The sequence below is a fragment of the Oryctolagus cuniculus genome, chromosome 20, assembly GCF_964237555.1.
Source record: "Oryctolagus cuniculus chromosome 20, mOryCun1.1, whole genome shotgun sequence".
In the NCBI taxonomy this organism is placed as follows: Eukaryota; Metazoa; Chordata; class Mammalia; order Lagomorpha; family Leporidae; genus Oryctolagus; species Oryctolagus cuniculus.
The window spans coordinates 5563894-5582153 of NC_091451.1; the positions used below are offsets into that span (position 1 = coordinate 5563894).

Here is an 18260-nt window from a genome sequence, read left to right on the forward strand (position 1 = left end):
CCCCACCCCACTTCCTTATCCCACAGCAAACACCTTACTGAAGTAAGGAGGGTAGAGGAAAGAAGGTTGGGGAATGAAGAGTGGTTCCATGTGGCTGGAGTGTGACCAGAGATGAAGATGGTTTGGGATCAGTTTGTAAAAGTCTGAATTGTTGGAAGTTCACATTGCAATCAGTGCAGGTGTTCAGGTTGGGGGTGGGTGGAGAATGTGAACTACAGACCAGCCAGTACCAGATTATGACCACAGAGATGCTATGGGGTGCTTCAAAAGTCCACGGAAAAGTGGAATTAAAGAAGCTATTGACTCTCTTCTATTGAGAGAGAGAGAGAGAATATCTTCCATCTGCTTGTTCACTCCCCAATGGCTGCAATGACTGGAGCTGCGCTGATCTGAAGCCAGGAGCCAGGAACTTCTTCCAGGTTTCCCATGTGGGTGCAGGGGCCCGAGGACTTGAGCCATCTTCTACTGCTTTCCCAGGCCACAGCAGAGAGCTGGATTGGAAGTGGAGCAGCCAGGACTTGAACCAGCACCCATATGGGATGCCAGCACTGCAGGCTTTACCCACTAAGTGACAGCGCTGGCCCCAAGACATTTTCTTAATGGAATTTGGAATAGAAAAGAGGCTAAAGATGTGTGATGCATCTCCATCCACCCTTTACCTATTGTTTTCTTTATAATAATAAAGTTTATTTTGAGCCATTCAGAAAATACAGAAATGGACAATGAAAGCCCCCTCCTACTCAGATGCTGTGAGTGTTCTGAGTTACATCCTCATGGCCCTCCACCCATTGATTTTGGCTGGAGCTGTGTAGACAGTTCCGGAAGGTCTTCCCACAGACTATACCATCTCCTGTAGTCTCAGATGCACACCCCCTGGGCTGGCTTGGAAGTGTAGGGCATCCATAATGGTGGGAGTGCTGAAAAGGGAGCCCCTTGGCCAGCCAGGATGAGGGCCACCCTTCCAGTGTTGAAGCTGAGAATCCTCAGAGGCAATCCGCACTCTTCTGAGGAGGTCCCTGCCGAGCTGGGTCCTAAAGCCCACACCAGTGACTTCAATAACCAATCCTCAGATCAGCTTGTGCTTCTTCCTTCTTCACTCCCCCCATCCCTGCTATTGGGATCTGCTCCCCCTCCTTCTCCCCTCCTCCCCTGGACAATGCCTACTTCCTCTGTACTTTGAAACTTCCTCTCTCCCTCAGTTCTGATTTATCATTTCACTGTAACTCTATTAGCCGCAAAGCATCGGGGGATGCTGTCAGGATAACAGAAGCTGTAGCAAATGAGGTTTATTGAATTATTTAGCTTTCAGCTCAAGTGGAAATGGCAAAAGCAGCTGAGCTGGTGTGTAAAATCTTGGGGTAATCCATCTGCTGATTTGGGGTTTTCATCATCTGAATCTTTTCTCATGGTTGAAAATTATAAATTTTAAGGCTACAAAGAAAACTATGTGTGTAACTACTCAATTCCATGCCACACACCTATAGCTAAGAAATTATCTGTTTTGTGTAGCATATAATTATATAGCTGCAGTTCTAGAGAATCATGAAGTTAAGTTTGTTCACATAAGATTTAAAAAAAAGACATAAATACATAATTTCCCTTCATTTTTTTCTTCTAAAAATAGATCAAGGCTTTCTACTTGAGATACATAACAGCCTCGGCTATTGAAGGTGGCTTGTTTTTCTCGAGTTTTCCTTGCTAGAATTTCGTCCTTCAATAGATTTATTTTTTTCATGAAAAAGTCTTTTGCTACAAACTCAGTAAGAAACAATTGGATTTGCAAATGTTACCAGCAAAAAGGTAGAGGAATCCTTGCCGATCTCATGGATGCCATGTGTGTTCTTGTACCATCTTTCCTAGATTGCTAGTGTCTCTTGGGAAATTGAACTGTGATAAGGGCGTAGGCAAGAAGAAGGTGGGGGAAGGACTTCTGTGGCTTTTTAATACCTGTGAAGTTTGCCCCACTTTGCACATCTTGGTGTCTCAATGCCCACTCTCAAGTAGTGAGACTGCTGCAGGCTGTGAAATATCTATGTATACGTTCATTATATAAAGTAAGCTCGAACATCTGGCAATTAAACACCCTTTTCCTGGCGAATCCTGGAAAACAGCATAATTACATTCCTAAACATATAATAAAACCAGGCACCATCAACGAAAGGGAAAACTCTGCATCTCTGCTCTTGTAATCTCCACGCCACTGACATCACCTGGGTGGACGGCTGGTGAGATACTGTCTCAGGCACAGCAGGTGGAGAAGAGATGGAAGCCACAGCGAGGCCTTGCAGCCAACCCTACTGAACGATGACCTTGGTTTTAAGAAAGTCAAGAAAATGGACTGCCTTGCGAGCTGCCGGCGATCCTGCGTCAGCCTCTCTCCCGAGGTGACTCCGGGGTGCCCTGCCTTTCCTCCTTTGCACTATGGGTTCCAGCGTCTCCTCAGGTCTACTGCACCCCACCCCACCTAGGACAGGCAGCGGGGCGGCCCCTGCCCGCTTGTAGACCCGGGCAGGCCAGTAGGTGCCGCGCGCTGGGCTGGTAGGGGTCCCTGGTGCCTGTTGATTAGAGTCCCCGCAACGTGCGCGCGCCAGCCTTGTCCGCTTTGCCCGGACCACACTGGGTTTGCAGGCAGAGACAGCGACGCCGAGCCCGGGTTGGGGGCGGGGGCCTCGGGCCCAATGCCCACCCCCTGCGCTCGCAGCGTCTGCTCTCACCGCCAGCGGGAGAAGCCGGCGCGGGGACGCGCTTTCCACACACCGGCTCGCAAGAACAATCTGTCGCTCCCCACCCCGCCGCACCGGGGGCGCACGGCCGGACGCCCACCTCGCCCACCCACCCACCCTACGGCCTAAGCGCGGCTTTTCGTGTATTTTTACAAGCCCGACTGTGTGCAGTGGGGACGCAGAGCGGGAAAGCCTGGGGGGCTCGTCTTCGGCGCCAGGCTCGCCGCTCGGGGCGCACGAATTAGGCCCGAGCCGCCGCAGAGTCAGCCCCTCTTGGCGCCGCAGGGGGCTCGGGGTGGCGCGGGGCTCGGCGAGGCGAAGAGGATGGGGGCTGCCGGGGTGCCGGCGGCGGCGGGCGGGAAGGCAGAGGCCGACTCCCAGAGCCGGGCGGAGGCCGGGCAGGTGCCCAGGGCGCCGAGGCTGATTGGCAGGTGCGTGAGTGGGTGGGGAAGGCGGGGGCAGGGCCTGGCGCTGCGGGAGGCTGCAGCCCCGCCTCCCCGCCCCCGCCGCGGGACTATCTGGTCCCGGCAGCAGCGATGTCCCCCGGCAGGAATGTCCCTCCTCAGATAATGTTATTTATATCTCTGGGCGGGTCCGCGGCTCGGCAGCACCAGGCGCCCGGCGGCCGCTGTGCCAGGAGCCCCGCGCTGCCCTCCTCCCCCTGCGCCGCCGCCGCCGCCGCCGCCGCCCCCGGGCTCCGGGTGGCCGCCACTTCAGCCCCAGCGCAGGTGAGTCCCGGGAGGGCCCGGCGGCCCGAGGGGACTGTGTGGGAGTGCGCGAGCGCGGGGCCCAGGGGAGCGGGTGGGGACCCAGCCCCGGGGGCCGCGCGTGGGGCGGGAGGGGTGCGGGGCGCGGGAGGCCTTGGCGGCTGCGGCAGCGATCACCCCGGGACGCGGGAACCCGCGCGGGCTTGCGAGGCGCTTTGGCGAGCTGGGCGCTAACCTTGGAGAGCCGGACCGTGGGGAGTCGCCGCGGGGCGCCGGGCAGTGCGTGTTCTGGACCCGGCCCGGGAGCTTAGGGGGGGTTCTGCCTCTAGCCTGTCCCACCTCGGCGCTGCCTTGGTTGCGTCCTGGGGCTGATCTGAGCCTCTTCTGCAACTTGGCTGCGCGCAGCCCGGGTCGAGGACATTTCGGGGCAGCGGAGGGGGCCGGGCCTCAGGGCGCCGGGAGCGACGCGCAGAGTGGCCAGGAGCGGAGCGCAGAGGGAAGAAGGAGCCGGGGACCCCAGGCCCGGCTTCGGGGGCCGCCACAATGCTGCCGTCCACTCTGCCCTCGCCAGCTCCTCCTCCGCCAACTTGGCCCTGAGAAATAGCAGAAAGTGGAGGAAACGGGAGCTTTAACGCAATCCCCAACTCCCACCAACTCACCCGGACTCCCCAGCCCCGCGGGCGGCTGCGGGGCTGCGGGACGGTTTCCGTGACAACCAGCCTCAGGTGGGGCCTTGGTTTCTAGCTATTAATACCCAAACCTCTGTTTTCCCCCAAAAGGCGCCAGGAGTTAATAATAACACGCTTGACTCGCTCAGGGGAGACGAAAAGAAGGGCTGTTCTCGTGAAAATTTAAATTTTCGATGCGTCCAGTTTGGGGGGTGGGGTGGGTCGCCGCGCGGGAGAAGAGACAGGCAGTCTCTTCATAGCGAGAACTTTGTGGGAAGGAGCTGTTGTGTCACCTCGGGCGCGGGAGGCAGCCGTGCAAAGCCCATGCGTGTAAGTAGTCACGATCTGGATCCAGGTAGCCCCTGAAAGAGAAGTCTTACGTCCAATCTCAGGCGCCTGGAAAAGGTCACCTGACCCATACTTAGCTTCCCGGAGGGGTCAGAATTTTATCCTAGAATTTCCTCTTTGACCAGCTGTGGCCCGGGGCAGGTCATGTCACTATTCCAGGATCAGACTCTTCTGCTGGGAGCCCTGGGTTCCAGAATGCCATCGAAAACGGTTTTTTTTTTTTTTTAATAAGTGCAAATGTTTGTCCACGTGCCCTCAATGTCCAGCACCTTACACAGCTAGGCTTGTTTTTGGCCAGAGATGTTTGACCCAGCTAGGAAAAGGGAGATGATGGAGAAACACACAGACCAAGAGCCCACCACCCTTGACCCTCACTCGCTCCTGAGGCCGGTCATGAAATGGAACTCTAGAGCAAAGCGCAGTTGGAAGACATCCACCTCACCAGACGGAAACGTGGGCTGTAGACCCCTTTGCTGTTGCTGTTAGCCCATTGGTGGCCTCATGGCCAGGGCTGGGGATGAGCCGGTTCTATTAATCTCGAGTTCTCGGAAGACTCAGTGTGCCACTCCTGGAATTGAAAGCACCCGAAAACTCCCAGGCGTCCGGCACCGGCCTTGGAGCACAGGCATATCAGGTTTTCCGGAGTGGTTTGCCCAGTGCAGAGCTGGGATGCCGTCCCGTGCTCCTCCCGTTGCTTCTTTCCTGTGTTCTGAAGGTGTCCTATGGCCGGCAGGACACCTGTTAGCTAAGGAGCGCTAGTGGGGTGGGGGTGGGGGGCAGGACAGAGGTATGGCAGGAGTTAGGCTCCCACTTGGGATCGTGCTTGGCAACATAAAAAGGGCTGTTTAGGCAAACCAGGTGTGGATGGAAATTTTGTGCTGCGGTCTGGACACAGATGGAGCAAATGGTAATAGTAAGAGCTTTCACTTGTTCCATCTGTTGAGGCACACGCCCAGCTCGGCACCTGCCTGGTCCTGGCTAAGCTCTGTCGAAAGAACGAGGGAATGAATAAGTAAATGGATGCTCAGAGTATTGTCAGAGTAACTTTGCAAGGTAGCTCACGGCAGCAGCGTTTGTAAAGTGAGGCAACAGGTTCAGAAGATTAAGTAATTTGCCTCACTTCACGCAGCTGGTGATTCAAATTCGGCTGTTGGTTTCCACCCTGTTTTTAAGGTTGGAGCTGCACTAGGGGGCACAGAAATACCAGCTGGGAAGATCTGGCTGCAGTGTTGTCTTTTAGAATCCCAGTGTTCACTCGCGGGACCTCCAGTAATTTCACTGATATCAGAGAAGCTTGAAAGATGTTGCCCAGAGACAGCACAGGGCATATATTTGCTCAGAGGCTTTTAGCCTTTCCCAGTATTTTCAGGTCATTGTTTCAAGGAGAGAACTGTCATTTGGGCAGTAGTCAAAGCCTGGATTTTTTTTTTTTATAATTTTTTTTGCAGAGTTAGAGACAGAGAGAAAGGTTTTCCTTCCATTGGTTCACTCCCCTAATGGCCACCATGGCTGGTGCTGCACCGATCCGAAGCCAGGAGCCGGGTGCTTCCTCCTGGTCTCCCATGCAGGTGCAGGGGCCCAAGCACTTGGGCCATCCTCCACTGCCTTCCCAGGCCACAGCAGAGAGCTGGACTGGAAGAGGAGCAACCGGGACTAGTACCCAGTGCCCCAACCGGCACTAGAACCAGGGTGCCGGTGCCCCAGGTGGAGGATTAGCCTAGAGAGCTGCGGCGCCGGCCTGTATTTTTTTTTTTTTTTAAGCAAATTTTCCCTTCAGTCCTGCAAGTGGCCAGAAGGGCTTGATCATGTACAGGGACAGTACGATAAGACAGAGGAGGAGTATTAACAATTCATGAGACCAGCACTTCTTGGCGTGGGGAGGGACCTGGGAGGTCACCGAGCCCAGCCTCCCATTTGGTGGTTCTTGGGCCGAGGTGACAGTTCACGTGCTTGTGTCTGTGTGGCTGTAACCTGTGCCTTCCATGCTTCCTACCATCTCAGCTCGTTGCTTTTCTCTCCCTCTTTCCAAGGCCAAAGTGATTGATTTCCTGAAGTTCTGCTTAATCCAAATACTGAGATTTTCTTTCCTTTGGGGGAAGCTATGAGAGCACCTTATTTTCTAAGGCTTTCATCTTGCTGAAATCTGGAAAAATAAGTTATTGGGTATAGGCCAGAGAGAAAATATTGGTACACAATAAACTGTTGTAGTCTGCCCATTGCTTGTTAGATGAGGTGTACAGGTGTGCACATTTTTATAGGACAGGAATGTGTATTGCTACCAGAGATAGGATAACTGAACATGCATAATTAGTGGCATTTCTAGGGAAGTGGGGAAGGGCTTTGGGGATCTGTTGGGACTGTCAGATATATATTTTAATCCAGGCTTGATCTCCAAATTTCATATGAAGAATGTTGTTTTAAATTTCAAAGCCACACACAAAATTGTACTCTTCTGTCCAAGATCTAAAAAGGTAGAAAATATGACCTGTGGGAGGTTTGAAGTAATTAAAATGTGTTTCTTTGTAACCCATATTTTTAAAAAAGATATATTTTGGAAGACAGAGTGACAGGGAGAGGGAGAGACAAAAGTGGGGGGGGGGGTCAGAGAGAGGTCTTCCATCTGCTGGTTCACTCCCTAAATGGCTGCAACAGCGGAGCTGGGCCAGGCTGAAGCTGGGAGCCGGGAGCACCATCCTGGTCTCCCACAGGGGTCAGGGACCCAAGTACTTGGTTCATCTTACTGCTTTCCTAGGCACATTAGCAGGAAGCTGGATCTGAAGCCGACAGCCAGGACTTAAACTGGCACTCTAGGACACTGACATTACCAACAGCATCCTAACCCATTGTATCACAATGCCAGCCCCTTAGCCATAATTTTTTTTGACAGCCTTAGACCTGAAGATTAGCATTTATGAATTAACTTGGGAGTATCAGGAGTGAAAATAACTGCTGTGTGTGGGCCAATGAGAAATTTGACTTGATAATGAGGAAGTTCACAGCTACTAAGTTCTGAAACCATTCAGATAATATGAAGGGACTTTAAATTTCATGGAAAAAGAAATCATAAGTTTATTTTGGTGCAAAAACAGACTGGAAAACTATGCACAATTTTTTCATAATACTCATTTTCCATGAACTTGCAGAAGATCCCTCAGACAAGCCAAACACATAGTACAAAGGATACTGTAGAATAAAGTACTTGAAAGTGGTTTGTATTGACTCAATCTTTACAAACAAATATTTGTGTTTTTTTTTTTTTTGGACATTTCTTCTTTTTTTCAGAGACAGAGAAGGAGGGAGGGAAGGTGATGGTGGCGGAAGAGAGGGGAAGTGGCAGGGAAGAAGGGAGAAGGCTACCATCCACTGGTTTACTCCCTAAAGCCCCGTGATATCTAGGACTGGGTCAGGGCCAAAGTAGGGAGCAACAAATTCAGGTCTCCCATGTAGGTAGCAGGGACCCGGTCACCTGAGCTGTTAGCACTGCCACCCAGGGCCAGGATTAGCAGGAACTTGGAGTCAGGAGCTGGAGTTGGGAATTGAACCCAGGCACTCCTATGTGGGACATGGTTGCTTAACCGCTAGGCCAAATGCCTTCCTCTACTCCTGTATTTTAGAAGAGAAATCTTGGAGCAGGAGTGCATGCAGGAGCTGTGTGCCGGTGTCATCCCATCCCACACAGTTGCCTGGTTTATCAGAGACGCTTCTTCCCTCTGACAGCCCCAGTAGGTGAATATCTCTGGCTCTGGGGATGGAGACAGTAATCCAGGCAGAATGTAGGAGGGCAGTTAGAATTCACTGTCTGCTCTGGCTGCACTCCCTATGGTAAATATTTAGAAAATGTCATAGCATGTTTCTCTTTGTTGCTGTGCTTCTTTCTTAATTCACAGCCAAGCTATCCAAGTTCTGCCACTGTCAGCCAGCCGTAGCTGACTAGCAAACCACCAGGGGATTCCCCAGCCATCACGGCTCTCGCTGTCTTAAAGGCGGTCGGTCACAGGCTGCAGATGCTTCCTCACTGGGTTGTCTGGCTAGCACATGACATCCCCAGACCACCTTTCATTTTTGCTCTTTCCTTCTGGTTGCAGGAATGATTGCAAAGCTGTCTTCTCCCTATCTCAGCAGAAGCTCCTCTGGCCTTCCCACCTTTGCAGACCTGGTGGAGGGTATAATTACAAGGGCAATTAAAACTCAGACATGGATCATGTTAGCTGAGGGGGCAACAGACGGCTTCCTCACTCTGTTTCACTTGAGTGCTATAAATTTAGCAAGGGGAGAAAACAGGGCAAGAGGAAAATCGGCTTTCCACTGAGCTGGGCTCAGATCATCCAGGATATGTATGAAAAGAATAACCAGGCACTGTGACAGCTAAAGAACAATAATTGCTTTGAATTATGTTCAATTCAGGAGTTTCTACCATTGTGAAAAGGAGCAGGAACTTGGATAATCCTGAAAATGAATATGTGGAAAATGAGTTCCATTTGTGCCAGACTTAAATATGGGTGTATTTCATTTGAGACTTCATAGTGCATCCAATAAAACAAAGCATACTTTGAAGACATCACGTGTGAGGGCTGGAATGAGATCGGTAGCCTCATTCTGTCCTTCCACTCGGCTCCTGTTTCCAGAAGACCCTTCAGAACTGGTCAGTCAGCTTCTCCTTGTCTCGTCATTTTCTCAGGAGTAGAAAAATAAGGTACATCCTTTCCTGATCTTGACTCTGAGCTGCAAGTCTTGGAGAATGAGAGTCAGAGCTGGAATGGCCTGAGAGAGTAATTGAGATGTATTCAGAAGGAACAAGCATGCATGCTGACCACGTACCTTCCACCGTCATGAGCTGAGGTCACGAGGAGGGGCAAGGCGGAAACTCATTGATGAACTTGCACATGGGCAGAGCAAGCTTGAGAGGGAGGAGGTGCCTGCTGCAGGTGGGAATCCTGGGAGGGCTCCCTAACGGAAGAAGGAAGGATGAGTAGCAGGTGAGGGTGGGGGTCCAGGCATGTGCCCCCCCACCCAGCACAGATATGCTGAGCCTGAGTAGCTTAGAGAATGAAGTGGTCCAGGTGGCTAGGATATGACCAGAGATGAAACAAAGGTGGTCTGGGATCAGTTTGTGAGGAAGAAGTCTGAACTGTTGGAAGTTCACGTTGAAATCAGTGCAAGTGTTTGTGTGAAAGAGTGGGAGTGCGGACCTGATCAGAGATCTGTGTGTGTAAACATGACCCTGTAGATGGTGTGGGGCACTTCACAAAGTTCTTAGAAAATTAGAAGATAAGTTTATTAAGGTACGATTTTTTTTTTTTAATCTATGCATGCAGGACAGGCATTTGACATGGGAATTAGAATGAAGCTTAGGACACCCACATTCCACATTGGAGTGCCTGGGTTGGAATCCCGGATCCACTTTCAGTCCAGTTTCCTGCTGTGGTGCACCCAGGAGACAGCAGGTGATGACTCAAGTAACTGGGTCCCTGCCACCCATGTGGGAGACCTGGATTTAGTTCCAGGCTCCTGGATTTGATCTGACCTGCTCTAGCTGTTGTGGGTATTTGGAGAGTGGATCAGTGGATCCACTTTTTCTTTTTTTTTTTAAAGATTTTTGTTTTTTTATTTGAAAGTCAGAATTACACACAGAGAGAAGGAGAAGCAGAGAGAGAGATAGAGAGAGAGGTTTTCCATCCACTGATTCACTCTCCAATTGGCTGCAATGGTCAGAGCTGCGCCAATCCAAAGCCAGGAGCCAGGAGCTTCTTCCGAGTGCTCTTGGGTGCAGGGGCCCAAGGACTTGGGACATCTTGTTCTGCTTTCCCAGGCCATAGCAGAGAGCTGGATCAGAAGTGGAACAGCCAGGACTCAAACTGGTGCCCATATGAGATGCCAGCACCGCACACGGCGGCCTTACCTGCTACACCACAGTGCCAGCCCCATGGATCCACTCTTTCATTCTCACTCTGTCATTCTGCCTTTCAAATAAATGTTTAAAAAAATATTTTTAAAGGGAGGAGGGCACCATTTAAAAAAATTCATTTATGCAAGGAGCCTTCAAAACATTCACAGAAAGTAGGTATTGAGAATAAACTGCATTGGGGCCTGCATTGAGGCATAGAAAGTTAAGATGCCACCTACAAAGCCAGCATTCCAAACAGGCACTCATTCCAGTACTGGCTGCTCCACTTTCTATCCAGCTCCCTGCTAATGCTCCTGGGAAAGCATCGGAAGATGGCCCAAGTGCTTGGGGCCCTGTACCCACATGGGAGATCTGGAAGAGGCTCCTAGCTCCTGGCTTCAACCTGGCCCATCCATGGTCATTGCGGCCATTTGGAGAGTGAACCAGTAGATGGAAGCCCCTCCCTCTCTCCTTCCCTCCCTCCCTCTCATTCTCTCTGTAACTCTACCATTCACATAAATAAATCTTTAACCAAAAATAAACCACATAGATTTCAAATTTTTGCACCAAAACAATCTTTTTTTAATAAAGATTTATTTATTTGAAAGTCAGAGTTACACAGAGAGAGGAGGAGAGGCAGAGAGAGAGAGAGAGAGAGGTTTTCCATTCTCTGGTTCACTCCCCAGTTGGCCGCAATGGCCAGAGCTATGCCAATCCAAACCCAGGAGCCAGTATCCCCCTCAGGGTCTCCCAGCGGGTGCAGGGGCACAAGGACTTGGGCCATCTTCCACTCCCTTCACAGGCCACAGCAGAGATCTGGGTCAGAAGTGGAGCAGCTGGGACTTGAACTGGCACCCACATGGAATGCTGGCACTGACGGCTTTGCCCACTACGCCACAGTGCTAGCCCCCAAACTTATCTTTAAATTCCATTTTTCATGAATGTTTTGAACTATGCTTGTATGATCTCAGCTCTCAGGATGCCTATACAGATGTCATTTCCTTTTATCTTACAGTGACCTTGTGAGGGGAAGATTTTGTTATTCCTGTTTCTAGTTGAGGAAACAGGATTGCAGTTGTACGTTGATGTGCCCAAGGCCTCTTAGTAGTTCTGGGCAGAATCCTACATCCAGTTGTTTCCTTGTTCTGAAACCAGGACTTTTTCCAGATCTTCTCTTCCATGGAGTAACTGGAATATTCAGGGGTGAGACCCTACTTGGGACACTCACATCCCACATTGGATGGAGTGCCTGGCCTCAAGTTCTGGCCCTGCTCCTGACCCCAGATTCCTGCTGTGCGCACTCAGGAGGCAGCAGTGATGGCCCAAGTCCCTGGGTCTCTGCACCCATGTGGGGGACCTGGATTGAAGGCCCCACAGTGGCCGCTGCTGACATTGAAGAGTGAGCCACAGCTGGGAGTGCTTTGTCCCTCCCTCTGTCTCTCTGCCTGTCAAATATATAAAAATATATATAAAGTATATAAATATAAAATGTATAAAATAATTTTTTTAAAATATCCAGGCCTTCCAGTTGAGACAGTGATAACTTTCTTCAGTTTTACTCAGAAACTAAGTTCATTGGTTCTGGAGAGGAGAGAACTACCACAGAGTTTACTGTAGCCACAAAACCTCAACGATGACCCTGCCGAGTGCCTACCGATGATGTCACAAAGCATGAGTCGAGGGATTGCCAGCAATAGACAAACGATGGCTTGGACTGCCTGTTGATTGGTTTTTGGCCCTTTGATTGATTTGATTTGGCCCTGTTGATTGATTTTTCATGCCCTTGCCCCTAATTTCCTTCTTATGATATTCTGTTATTATGATCAGCCCTTATCTTGGACTTTAAAACCCTCTTCGTAATCCAATAATCTTGAATGCCTTGATTTGTATTCTCAACCTTCAACAAATATTTAATGTGCTCTCACTTACCTGCCAGACGTGTTCTAGGCCCAGGGGTTATAGCAGTGAACATGCCGAAAGAAAAGTCTGACATCACTGAACACATGTTCCAGGTGGAGATAAAATCCTGAGTGAGGTCAGCAACAGGTGTACGGATCCTGATTTCAGGTGCTACACAGAGAGACAAAGCAAAGGTGTAGGTGGAGTGAGGCATTGTTCTACCAGCTGAGGTAGAATGGTTAGGAAAGGACTCCAGAAGAGACCCAGGCCAAGTGAGGGAGGGACCCTGGGGGGGTTTGCAGAAGAAATGCACATTTGGTATGAGGCCCTGAGATGGAGCCGCTGCGAGTCCAAGAGATGGCAAGGAAGGCAGTGTGCCCAGGGCGGAGCGATGTGGGAGAGGCAATGGGGTCTGGCTTGTTCCAGCTCTGTGCCCAGGTCAGGGCTCCCGGTTTTAGTCCAGGTGTTATAGGAAGTTATTACCGGAAGTTGTGGCCAGGAGAGCGACTTGTTCAGGTTTGTGCTTTGTTTATGTTTTAATTTATTTGAGAGACAGAAAGGGAAGGAGATAGAGCTCTTTCATCTCTCGTGTCACTCCCCAAATACCCGCAGTGTAGAAGAATAAATCACAGATGACTCAACTGTTTTGGGCCTGAACAACTGGAAGGATAACAAGACCATATATGTATTTTATGTGATATATTTTATCACATGTACTGTGGGTTATTTTTTTATCTCTGTTGTCATTGAAGAATAGATTTGGAATACCATCAGGGAGATTTTTAATGTAAATACACCAAAAAGAGTATGTTTTATTGTGAATGATTCGTGACATCTGTTTATTTTGAAGTGAAATCTTAGATATGCTGTGTCCTGTAACTATTTCTTTTAGATCATTTTTAGAACATCTGTACTTTGGTTTTTTTGTTTAGTTGTTTTTTAAAAGATTTATTTATTTGAAGGTCAGAGTTACAGAGAGAGAGAGAGAGGTCTTCCATCCATTGGATCACTCCCCAGTTGGCCACACGGCCAGAGCTGGGCATATCCAAAGCCAGGAGCCAGGAGATTCCTCCAGGTCCCATGCAGGTACAAGGGCCCAAGGACTTGGGCCATCTTCCACTGCTTTCCCAGGCCATAGCAGAAAGCTGGATTGGAAGTGGAGCAGCTGGGTCTCGAACTGGCGCCCATGTGGGATGCTGGCACTGCAGGCAGCGGCTTTACCCACTACGCCATAGCGCCGGCCCCCATGTGCACTTTGTGATTGGGTTTAAGATATGGTGCTGGTGTTTGGCCTGGAGGTTAAGATGCCAGTTAAGCTTCCACAGCCCAGCTAGGAGTTCCCGCATTTGAGTCTCCAGATCTGGCGCCTGACTCTAGCCTCCTGCTACTGTGAGCACTCAGAGGTGGCAGTGATGGCTCAGGTTACCGAGTTCCTGCTGCCAACATGAGCTTTCTGGATGTCTGTTTCTCTGCGTTTCAAAAAGAAGCAAAAAGCTATAGTAGAAATAAGATTTAAAAATGTATTTTACTGTATTATTAGATTTTTTTTACTTTACACCAAATAAACTTATTTTTAAATTCCATTTTTCCACAAACTTTTTGGCATACCCTCATAGAAGGTGGAGATCCATTTCAAGGGTAGACATGGAAAGTAACATCTCCCCCTACTTTCACTCCTACTTCTGAGAAGTTACTGCTATCGGCCAGCGCCGCAGCTCAATAGGCTAATCCTTGGCCTGCAGCGCCAGCACACCGGGTTCTAGTCCCGGTCAGGGTGCCGGATTCTGTCCCGGTTGCCACTCTTCCAGGCCAGCTCTCTGCTGTGGCCCGGGAGTGCAGTGGAGGATGGCCCAAGTCCTTGGGCCCTGCACCCCATGGGAGACCAGGAGAAGCACCTGGCTCCTGGCTTTGGATCAGCACAATGCGCCAGCCGCAGTGGCCATTGGAGGGTGAACCAACGGATAGGAAGACTTTTCTCTCTGTCTCTCTCTCTCTCACTGTCCACTCTGCCTGTCAAAAAATAATAATAATTAAAAAAGAAGTTACTGCTATCAACAGTTTCCACTGTATCCTCTAAGCAGAAATCCATGCTTATGTAAACATATGGCCTGATATGTTCAGGTGATAACTTTACCCTAGCAATAACGTGTGTCTTCACAGTCCTTGGGTGTAGAGGTAAGAAGCCTGAGATGAGCTTTATTTTCATTCAGGGTCTCCCTCTCCAATCCAACCCCCATGAAGACAGTGTTCATCACATTGTAGGCATCTCAAGGCCTCCAGCTGTTCTCCTCCGAGTAGAGGTAGATAGCCAAACTCAGAGGGCTGACTTTTAGGAGCCATGGGAATCTTGCCAGTCTCTCTCTCTCCCCTTACCTCTTTCTACTTCCAATCAGACTCTGCTGGAACTAGGTTCTACTCACTGAGTCCTGACATTTCTCCCAGATTTGGAGTGGTTTCCATTAGAATCCAGGTTCAGGCTGGGCAGTCTTCCTGGAGTATCCCAGCCCACAGTTCTCTCCCTGTTCTCCAAATTTGTAAAAGTAATTTGTACTACTTATTTGAACATAATCACTGACTTATTAAACTTTTTTGTGTCCACATAGTATTTGTTTAGCTAGACATTTAGCTCTTAAGAGCTAACCTGTGAATTACAGACATAGGTTGTACTTAAAGCCCTGTCCAATGCTTTTATCCACAGAAGTTTAATTAGTAATTTTTGAAATTTGACCATCATCACTATTGTATCAGTGCTTGTGCATGGGGATTGTGTGAACTAAAAATGGTCACATGCTGGTTGCCGAAAAAGCCACCTTCTTTGTGGGTGACCAAGGGTGTCCGTTTCCAGGGAATGGTAGCTAGACACTACTCCTTTGGATAAAGAACTTTCTGGCATGCGTGGTCCCAGGTACATTAGCAGGAAGGTGGATGGGAAATGAAGTAGCTGGGACCCAAACCACACTCCAGTGTGGGATACAGGTGTCTCCAGAGGCAGGTTAACCCATAGTGCCAGAACAATGCCCCGAGATGTTTTTTCTAAAAGTTGTGACAAACGTACTTCACATAAAATGAACCATTTTAGAGCATACAGCTCAGTGCCCTTGGTACGTTCACATTGCTCTGCCATCTGTTTCCACAGTGTTAGTCGCCTTCTAGAAACTCAGATGCCATCTCCATGAAACGCGAACTTCCCAGTTGCTCTCCCCACATCCGTAGATGGAGCCTCGGGCGGCTTCCACGCCTTGCTCATTGTGCATGGTGCTGCTCACTGTAAATGAGGGTGTGCAGGTCGTCTGTTCAAGGCCCCGTCTTTGTTTCCTTTGGATGTACATCCAGAAGTGAAATTGCTGGATCGTGTGGTAATCACATTTTTAATTTTTTGAGGAACCCATTGATGCAATTCTAGTATTTCTCCCGGCTGGTTGACATCTTCAAAGGGAAGGGCAAAAGCTTATTAACATCCTCATCTTTGGGGCCACACTGAACCTGAGGCGTGTTTATTTGGGAGCGTCATCTTGGGGGATAGTTTGTCATCATAGTTCTTGACTTTGCCCGTATCTATTAGTTCGCCTATTTTTAGACGGTAGACTTTTAGAGGACAGGCAGGAGATGTTCCGTGCGCCTTGGTGGAGCTTGTAGCCCAGATTCAGGTGGGGAAGGTGTAAATATTAGGAGATGATGTATTTCAGCCAAAAAGTCTCCTTGACTAGATGACAGGCATCTGGGTTGCTTCCAGCTCCTTTCTCTTGCTGTTTGCCCTTGGGCAAAGAACTTCCTCTTTTTCTGACTTTTTTTTTCAGGCTTTGTGTGTGTGTGTGATGGTGCCTTAATATTCATTGTTAGCCTTAAAATTTTCCTTGCAGATTTCCTGGTAAAGCTTAGTGTGGGCTCATCTTTGTAGCCTTGCCAAAACACCCCTCTCCCTCACCAGCACTTGGAGGGGGACACAGAGGACTTCCTACCTCCTATTTCCATGGCATATTTCTCATCCCTTGGTTACTGGATGGACCATCTTATTTCGTAATTGTCAACTTGCTTCCCCACACCATTTGCCTCAGCTTCTTGTGACAAGCCTTTGGTCTTAGCCTTTTTCCTTGTCTTCTCTCTCTTGAAATATTTTCAGCACCTAGAGCAAGTTTGGTACCTGGAGGCGAATGGCTCAAACATATTGAATGGCTTAAAAAGTAATGAATGTTTGAATTACATCTAACTGAGCTTTTGGACAAAGGGTCTTCAAAAACTTCATGGAAATTATATCTTCTGAGAAAACTGTGCATGGGTGTCAAAATTTTTTCACATCAAAATAAGCTTATCTGTTAATTCCATCTTCCACACACATTTTAAGGTGGTATGTATTTAAACTTGGACATAAGGAGATGGCAGGTGTTTAGCCTAGTGGTTAAAGATGTTCATGCTTACATTAGGGTTCCTAGGTTCAGTTCTTGGCTTTGGCTTCTCACACCAGCTTTTTGCTGGTGCACCCCCTGGAAGGCAGTGGTGATAGCTTAAGTAATTGGATCCCTGCCACCCTCAATCCAGGAGATCTGGATTGAGTTCCTGGCTCCTAGCTTAGATGACTGCGACAGGAGTTTGGGGAGTGGACCAGTGGATGGGCATCTCTATCTCTCTTCTTCTCAAATAAAAAATACTACTGATGAGTTTATTATAAGGGTAAGTCAATATCTATTGAGAATGTATATGCTAGGTACTATGCTGAGAGCTTTCATGTGTATTTATTTAATGTCATGTTTATACTATTATCCTTACCCAACAGATGACGAAAAATCAGGCTCAGAGAAGTTAACTTACTCGAGATTAATCAACTAGTACCGTTAAAGCTGGATTTGACCCCTGTGTTTATTCTAAGAGGGCTTGGTTTGAATCATTGTGCCCATATTTAGGTAGAAGTCAACAACACATAACTTTTTTTTTTTTTTAGATTTTTTTTTTTTTTTGACAGAGTTGCAGACAGAGAGAGAGAAAGAGAGACAGAGAGACAGAGAGAAAGGTCTTCTTTCCATTGGTTCACTCTCCAAATGGCCACAATGGCTGGAGCTGTGCCGATCCAAAGCCAGGAGCCAGGAGCTTCCTCCTGGTCTCCCATGCAGGTGCAGGAGCCCAAGCACTTGGGCCATCCTCCACTGCTTTCCCAGGCCACAGCAGAGAGCTGGACTGGAAGAGGAGCAACCAGAACTAGAACCAGCGCCCATATGGGAGGCCGGTGCCACAGGCAGAGGATTAACCTAGTGTGCCACATGACTTTTAATTTTAGGACTTTTGTTTTGTTTTTTAAGATTTATTTTTATCTTTTGAAAGGCAGAGTGACACAGAGAGGGAGAGACAGAGATTTTCCATCCACTGGTTCATTCCCCAAATGGTTACAATGGCCAGGACTGAACCAGGCTGAAGCCAGGAGCCAGGAACTCCTTCTGGGTCTCCCATGTGGGCAGCAGGGATCCAGGTACTTGGATCATATTCTACTGCCTGGCCAGGGGCATTAATAGGGAGCTGGATCAGAAGTGAAGCAGTCTAGACTTTAACTGGCGCCCCAATAGGAGATGCTGGTGTCACCGGCTGTGGCTTAAGTCCATGTGCCTCAGTGCCAGCCCCTAGGAGTTTCTTTTATTTTTTTTTTAAGGTTTATTTTTATTTATTTGAAAGAGTTACAGAGAGGTCTTCCATCCACTGGTTCACTCCCCAGATGGCCGCAACGGCCAGAGCTTCGCCAATCTGAAGCCAGGAGCCAGGAGCTTCTTCCAGGTCTTCCATGTGGGTGCAGGGGCCCAAGGACTTGGGCCATCTTCTGCTGCTTTCCCAGGCCATAGCAAGAGAGCTGGACGGGAAGAGGAGCAGCTGGGACTAGAAACAGCTCCCATATGGGATGCTGGTGCTTCAGGCCAGGGAGTTAACCTGCTGCGCCACAGCGCCAGCCCCTCTTTTATTTCTTTTATTTTTTTTTAACCTGCTCTGTTTAATGGTCTAAAATCAGAGCAATAACTAGTTGTATGCCTTTATACGCTGCTGTCTATTTGCA

General features: G+C 49.1%; 1 protein-coding gene across 2 annotated transcripts in view; it reads left to right on the forward strand.

Annotated features, from left to right (window-relative positions):
* Positions 1 to 3310: 3310 nt before the first annotated feature.
* SPTB (spectrin beta, erythrocytic) overlaps positions 3311 to 18260 on the forward strand; it is a 145225-nt gene continuing 130275 nt past the window's right edge. For both annotated transcript variants that reach the window (XM_051838741.2, XM_051838742.2), the window contains exon 1: positions 3311 to 3451. The gene's annotated coding sequence lies outside the window, so the exon portion shown is untranslated. The remainder of the gene's footprint in view (positions 3452 to 18260) is intronic.